We start from the raw sequence: 8,419 nt of genomic DNA on the forward strand, positions 1-8,419 counted from the left end.
GTAAATTATTAGTGATAAGCAACAAACATTTTGAATTAGTTATCAAAATAACGAGCATTGGTAACTGACTTTAAGCATTTTCTCGGTCTCCACGTGGCCTGTGACATTCACTATGCTGAAATGCTGTCCACGACCAACAAATCCATGGAGCTGGTAAAACTTCTGGTCGGTCATATTCATTTTCAATCCAGAGGCCTGCAGTGGACAATGGACTCGGACTGCAGTCTCATCTGAACCCATTAATACGAAGGGCACCGATCTCACTTGTTTGTGCAAGACTTGCTCACGAATCCTGAAAAGAGCAGAGAAAAGATAGGTATTTTAAATCTACACACACGTGATGTTTATTTGGAGTTTATCAAACATACTGAAACTGAAGGTCTGCAATCAGGGCACTAATGCTCTTTTCTGTGCTAGCAATTGAAGTCACAGTTTACATCCATGACCCATGTATTGTTGAGTGTTGCTGACTTTAAAGAAATATAAAGTCATGGCTGGCTCTGGCTACAGCAGTCACTGATAATGCCGCACAATGTCATTCTCTTGTTTCACTTCTCACCACATTTTGTAACAGGCGCTCCATCCCTGACTGTGGTTTCTGACTTTGAGTTTGTGCAACACACCAGCAATGTCTTCATTGACTCCTCAGTGGCTCGCCATCAGGCTTCACAACACCTACAATATATACACAAACATACAGTATGAAGTGGAAATACATAATCATCACTTGTTTGTATTAGAAATGATCCAGTTCTGGTTACCTTTAACAACAGCATACTGCAGACATGCTCCTGGTGTAACCTCCAAAGTGTCTTTAAGTTTTCCATCTATGTTGATGTGGGGGGCATTCTGAATATGACACACAGATAGTCAGATGGCACATATTGATGGTTTAGAGGTTTTACAAACTTGCACGTTACGCTGCATGACCATCATCAACAACATGTTAAAGGTTAAACAAGTAGGAGAACTTTTCTCAAGCATTTTTGCATGGTGTACTTTTTTGTCAGAGACTAGTGAGCTAAGTCAGCATGCACTGAATGCAACAGTTTCTTGGCAAAAACACGTCCCTCTGTAAGTATTAGCATTCGGAACCGCAATTTACTTTGCAGACTACTGCTATATAATGTTGATGAAATACATTCTTACTCACATCAAGTTTATCTACTGTCTTCTTCTTCTTCCTATACATATAGTAGCAAAGGCCTGAAACGGCCAAGCTGGTCCCAAAACACAGTGCCAGACAGACTCTCGCCATTTCCTCTGGATGCCCTGTCACGGTCCTAAGAGCAATCCTGCACAGACATAAAACATGTAAGAGGACTGTGAGATGCATCTTCCTGCATCTTAGCCATGTACTCAACTCCGAACCAACAGCAGGTGGAAAAAAATATGTATGACGTAATGAGGGATTAGTGTCAATGATTTACTGGACTGTGTGTATTGTCGAAAAATTTGCAAAACACACCTGGTATATTACAATTACATTTAAAAATACTTATCGTTTTACAAATTTAGTTACTGATAAAGTAATACTAATCTTGAGGTTTACGTTGAAACTATTACTGAGTTGTTACATGTTATTTACTTAACAATCTGTAAGTCTCACTTTAACAATAAATCGTAAACTTTACCACACTGTTACTGTTACTTGTGTCAGTTGTCTCATTTACTTGTCCAGTTAAATGAGAATCCGTATCCTGTCGGTCTACCCCAAAGTGGCATTTGGCCTGCCTCGCTTGATGAAGTGGCATGTGGCGATCTCAAAGTGCCATGTGTGACTGTGTTAGTGGCGATCTGTGGCTCACATGCCACAGTTCTGGGGATGTTTTGGTGCCATTTAATGCCCGTTTTGGACTTCATCAGTTTGACAGTCTGCTCTAGTGCGTTGTATCACTCAGCGATATACTGTCGCTGTTTTAGTTATGTGCAGCTCCTTGTCTTCATGCCGCTCACAGACAGTGGCATGCCAGCTTCTGGGGATGTTTTGGTGCCATTGAATGCCTGTTTTGGGATTTATCAGTTGGACAGTCTGCTCTAGCACCATGTGTCACTCATATATTATAATATATGAATGTATGGATCTTCCAGGGGTTCGTACAGCTCTGTGGCTCATATGCCTGTATTTAGTGGAATGCCACTGTCTGTCTGTACGTGGAAGACAAGGAGCTGCACATAACTAAACAGCAGCAGTATATATAGCGACTTCCTCAAACCTCCAAAGTCGCCAGATGAGAGGAGAGAAGGGCCCTAACTATCTGTATGATGCGCTGTAGCCTAATGTGTGATAAAAAAGACGCTAAAGACGTCTTCCTCTTGATGAGATTTAATATGGTAGATGGACATGTAACAAAACGCTGCATTGCGGAGATGAAAACATAAACCAAAAGAATAAACCGGTGATGAACGTGCAAAGGTACGCTTTGGTCGCTGCGGTCAACAAAAACTGTGGCCACCCAGCTTCTTCTCTCCTCCTAACACCCGTGCAGGTGAGTGAGTGCCTGTTTAATAGAATCCAGTTGTCACCACCTAAACCACGTGATGCAAATATTCCCCATCACCGTGACAACCAGATGACAAACAACAAACTTCTTACTACTGCTGTCCTCGGTATAAGTCTGCTATACCTTTATCAGGCCAGTTTCCCAGTCTTCCCTCTAAGACTCTGAAGACGACAGTCCGCTCGTCTCAACAGGTTTATTGGATAGCAGGAAAGTGTGAAACTGAAAACAAACAGATACAACTAATTACCGCTATGAATGCACGTTTTTAACAGTCAATATGCATAAAAAAAACTAAAACTGAATTCAATGATATTAATACGTTGTATGTCTAAATATAAATGGTTGATGAGAGTTTGACTCCTGCAAGATTAAGTAAGTTCAATCCAAATGTTTTAGACGTGTGTTAATGCAGGGCAGAGAAAGGTACATTGCTGCACTGTGTTTGGACCTGCACCAAGATGAAAGCATTTTGGACAGAAATTGTACAAATAATGTAGGAAATCCTACAAATCAACATTGAACTAGAACCTAAATGTTTTTATCTTAGGCATCCCTCCCAATAGATACAAGATAAAACATAGAGAGCAATTTGTTGATATATGTTTGTTACAAGCAACAAAGATTATTGCGTTAAGCTGGAAAAACATTGATCGACCAAATGTTGGGAGATGGCTCAAAGAGATGTGTCTGTGTTTGCCTTTAGAGAAGATTACTTACACTCTTAAAGATCAACAGCAAAGGTTTCAAAGTATATAGGCTCCTTTTTTGAACTTTCCTAGAATGTTACATTTATATCTAATCTGTATCTACACACGCTGCACGGCAATCAGTCAAAGAACTACTCGATTAAATGTAAAAAAATGTCAACACAAGCACAAAACAATACCATCAGATTCCATCTAAAGATCAATAAGATAAAGCTCCGACTAAAGCTGAGTGACAGTTATCCATATAGCCACTTTCTGTCTCCATGGTAACATGACGCTTTTAGCTGAGCAGCTGGGATTCACGTCATAAATAATGAGAATCCTTCGTGGCCTTACATATCCCAAGATGCTTTGCGGGCCCATTTTTTTTCAACAGTAAAATGCCGGACCAAGCGAGCGGCACCGGCACCGGCAGTAGTGCCGGTGTTCCAGTTTAACTGGGGATCATGTTGACTGGTGATATTTGTTTACATTCCAGGCAACCAGATGTGCTTGGTGTTGGCCTCCGCAGATTCGTCACAATCCGAGACCACTCCTATGCTGTGTGGCCGTCAAATGTTGCAAGATATAGATATCTGCGTTGAATAAAAACAGCCGTCCTGTCGATACCGTGCACAGAAAGTAATGAAAACGTGCTTATAAAACAAAACAGCCACATGTATAAATAAAGCCCCATGCAGGATTCGAAACTCTGCACAACAGCAATATGATTACCAACCCAGCACTTATTCTCTGCACCACGGACAAGCTACTGTCTCCCTTCGCTTTACCTGCACATATCTCCTTCACGGTGCTGGCCGTTCAACACACGTGAGTGATGCGGTGAACACGCCCATGTTAACCAGTGACAGTCACAACTTAACATGGGCAGATGACCCTCTTTAAAAGCGAAATAAACCAACACAAAGCAGCGTTTTTCACAGCGAAACTCAGCTATAGGGAAGAATACACAAGCACGGACACCGTCACGTTGAATGGATTTGATGTGAACCATGTGAAATATGTAACTCTGGCCCTTTTGATCGGACCACCGAACTACAGCCACCATTCAAAACATAAGCAGCGCTGTGTGTCACAGCGACGCTGGTATTGTGAAGAACATTCAAAGACAACCACCACGACGTGACCAGTGGGGTTCGATGTAAACATTTAGAGCTAGTTTAAAGCTCTGTTTGATTACACTGCTGAGCCACAGACATCGGAAGCGAAACGCACCTTTCAAAATAAGAGTAGGTGGCACCATGCACAATACCAGCGTCGCTGTGACACACAGCGCTGCTTTTCATTAGCTAGTCAAAATACAGATAAGAAGCGCCCCGCTCAGGCTCTGACTCAGTGTAAACTCCGATCAGCCAAGTAAGCAATATCTGGAAACAAATGAATGAAGAAATGTGGCTTTATCGGTCTTATGGCAGCAGATATTCAGATTTGCTGTTTTTAGAAACATATCGTATCTCACTGACGAGATGGTTTGGCATCCTCTGGAGGACATTTCTGTTGCCTTTTTCGTACAACAACGCGTGACGTTTTAACTCGAACCATAAACTCACCCAAAGGCTGCCTCTCCAAGGCCTGACACTTCTCCTCCAGAGGGCCAGACCTTGTCATCGCCGGGGGAGTACCAATCATTTAAGGCACGCAGCTTGGCTGTTGACTTAGAAACGCTAGACGCTTTGGCTGGGCTGAAAGAAAACCCTCCATCCTGGCCGTTTCTGTCCTGACCGTGTCCTTGGTTGGACTCGGTGCCCTTTGATGAACTGATTTTTTTAAAAAATTTTTTGACTTTCTTTCCGATTTTACTTGACAGTCTCTCTAATCAGAGGAGTGCTTGCATAATAAGTATTGTTATGGTTGGAAATTCTCTCAGGAAATCATAATCATAATCACAGCAGACTGTTTACTTTGCTCTCTGACTTTTTATAGTCGAGAAGGACAAAAATACACACAGTCAAAGCAGAAGTGCCCTGTAGCAGTGATTTATTGGTTTCTGTGATACTGAAGATTGAACAGAAACATATAAATATTTACACACTTCAATAGAAACGATGCCATCATCAGTATAAATTAGGTTGTTATGAGTTTCTTTTAGTAAAAATACCTCATGTGTCACCAAGAAAGACTCAGGGTGCCATTCTGACTGCTTCATCTTTGTTATCATATCACACACTAAATTGCTGCTTTGGACCTTAAGCAGGTACTGTATGTGATCCAAGTGTAGGTGACATCTTGCAGTTATGATGACATCGCTGATGGGTCTTGTCTCCATGGTAATCCAAAAGTTTAATACCTTGCGAAGGAAGTTCTTGCAAAATTTGTGAGTTGAGACAAGTCCACCCTTGAAGGCTCCAACCTTCAGGGTTGCAGCTGAACCAAGCTTGGTTCAGTCCAATCAGAGTCCTGTGGTGAAGTACTGGCAGGTACGGTTGTGTTTAGGTGTGAAAAAAGTGAGACGTTTGTGCACGTATTTGCCTAATGTGCTTACTGTTACTTGCAAGCTCAGCAATTTGTTGTGTTGCCTCTTTGATGGATTTCAGATTGTTTTGTTCCTTTTGTTAAAGGTAGTCTGTGATAAGTGATGACTGACAGATGATATATCTGAGAGTCCTCTGTAAGACCCCACTGTACAAATAAGTGCAGACCTCTCAGAAGTAGAGGTCTTAGACTGAAATGTGTGACACTACACGCTCATTTCTTTTTGGTTTCAGGACACGTGACGGCAGCGTGCCTAAAAAAAATATGACTTTATGTAAGAACGGGGCTGGCCTGTGGCCCAGTGTGTATAGCTGTGCATCTTAGACAATGATTATTCTATATGGTGGAAATTCCAACAATACCTCATACTCTACTCTAAAGCATTGTCAGCAAAATGATCTTATCTGCAGACAAATGTCCAGTGTTAGTGATTGTGTGTGTGTGTTATATTTTACTGCTGATTTTAACTACTTTATTAATAACATAGTGGTTTAGTTTCACCACCCCCAAGAAAACATAATATGAAGTTGATGCTGCTTAGAAACAACCAGGTACATGCACGTGCTAAGGTGCATGTTAAATTATGCTGTCGACTCGTCACCATGGCAGCGGTGGCAGAGGGGAACGTTTTGCCTCATGATAAGATTTTAATCCAGACTACTGTGTGTAATACGTGGACATGTGCAGACTCACTCTGAACTCTGATCACATCACATTCATGTCATGTCATGACCAAGCGGCAACCTTCGGGGCTCAAAGTTGAAGCCCATGCGGAAGTGTCAAAACTTCACTAATTCACGCCGCAACTGCTGGGGGCTGGCTCCAAAAGCGAGTAATTTCCCATAGACTCCCATGTTAAAATGGCCGACTTCACAGCAGAAATTAACATGTTTACAGCCTGGTACAAAAAACCACTCTGGTCTCAGATGATAGGTTCTCTTCTAGTGTCAATTGTATGGGGGGTGAATTTTTTTACAACTCACTCGTTTCAATGGTATTCTGACTTAAAATTACGCATAATTATGGGCGTTGCCGCTTGAGTGACAGACAGTTGACGTATCACAGCGTGGCCCCCCTAAACCCCACTCGTGCTCCCCCTTTTTGTCCATATTTGGAGTTTTGGCGGACGTGACGCTGCCAACACGGCGGCGGTCATCAACGTCCTGGAACCTCTCACCAAGCCTCAGAACGGCTCTTCAGAAACAAACGGGTGACGTCACGGAAGCTCTGTCCATAGTTTTTACTGTCAATGGTCATGACACTAAATGGTGCAGGGAAAGGTGTTTGTGTTCAGACTGTTTTAATTAGTCCATTCCAATGTATATCAGGGTAAAGCTGTAGCCCTGAATGCCTCCACAGCCTGTCCCATTATTGTGAATTAGTAGATGATTGCACAACCTGCATGTCTGCTTGTACAGTCAACACCTCGCAGACCTTTGTGTCCGCTCATGTTGTATCTTGGAGACCGTTTTTCCACTCCTATACATGCACATGAATTTATAGTGACAACCGTTGCTATTTGGAACCTAAAAAATTTTCCTCTACTTTCCTAAAAAAAAAAAAAATGAAAGAACAACAAACCACATTTCTCCCTTTATTTAAAGCAAATATACATCCAGATTTCCTCAAACCACTGAAATATGTGGCAACATAAAGAGGTTTCAGAAAAATGATACGAATGACAGGAGACTACCAGCACAACACAGGGGTTCCTGTCTGCCAACCAGACTGACATCATTCAAACGACTCTCAGGACAGAAAACGAGGCCGCTGTGTATTTGTGAAGGGGATGTCATACTGCTGAGTATCCCTATAATGTTCATGTGCTCTCATTCCAAAAACAACTCCATAACATATACAAAGCGCCTATATTAGCCAGAGGATGTTGCTTCTCGTGTATCTCTACACGTAGAGTCGTTTGCAAATTACACAAGAATGCCAACAATAACGTAGAAATATGTCTGACAGAAAGTGTTTTGCCTGTTTGAAGGGAACTGTGGGCTAAAGAGTGCAGCCACTTTCCAGAAATAACACGAACACATACTAGGAAATATGGTGATGTGCTATATGTTTACAGAACAGCAGTTAATGTGGTAGGCAGGAGATGAAATGCAGCAGAATCCACAGACCACAGTGTCTATATTATTCCAGTGTGTTAGTCGGCTCAAAACAGCAAAGGATTGCAGCTTATCAGCAAAAATCAGGAGTGTAAAAAACCACTTTGTGGCCTATCTTTTAAATAGGAGTTTGACAAGCGGATATTAGTTTGCCACAGAGACTGGAACACACAAGTTACAAATAAAAAAAAAAGACAGATTTTCTCGCTTGTCTAATAACTGGTTTCATCCCGGACCAAAGTCCAGATCCAGATCAAACTGCAGATCAGTCCAAACATGACCGTTATTACATTACGGAGTGGTGCATCTGTATTGGTTTCAGGACCTCCTTCAAACACAGGCGTGCAATATAGTCCAGCCACATAAAGCACACTCTGGCTGCGGAGTGGTGGCTGACTTCTCATCTTATCGGCCTCACACAGCCAATCTTGTGGATTTTCTTTTCTATCTGACTCAGAGATCAGCACCATGACAGTAGACCCTTTCACCTCTGCCTGTTTCACCAGTGTGGGGCCAGTGTGCACCACCTGACTGTGATCTTTGAAAGCACACGCTGAGGCAGCAGTTCGTCAGCTTCACTTGTTCGTTGTGATGCAACAAGGTTGAATACTGACGGCTA

The 8,419-nt window shown here is 42.2% G+C and overlaps 1 pseudogene; it reads right to left on the reverse strand.

Annotated features, from left to right (window-relative positions):
• Nucleotides 1-283: 283 nt before the first annotated feature.
• LOC114449717 (mitochondrial ubiquitin ligase activator of nfkb 1-A-like) lies at nucleotides 284-4,819 on the reverse strand (annotated as a pseudogene).
• Between the last annotated feature and the right edge of the window lie 3,600 nt (nucleotides 4,820-8,419).

Source organism: Parambassis ranga, chromosome 17, assembly GCF_900634625.1.
Source record: "Parambassis ranga chromosome 17, fParRan2.1, whole genome shotgun sequence".
Classification (NCBI taxonomy): Eukaryota; Metazoa; Chordata; class Actinopteri; family Ambassidae; genus Parambassis; species Parambassis ranga.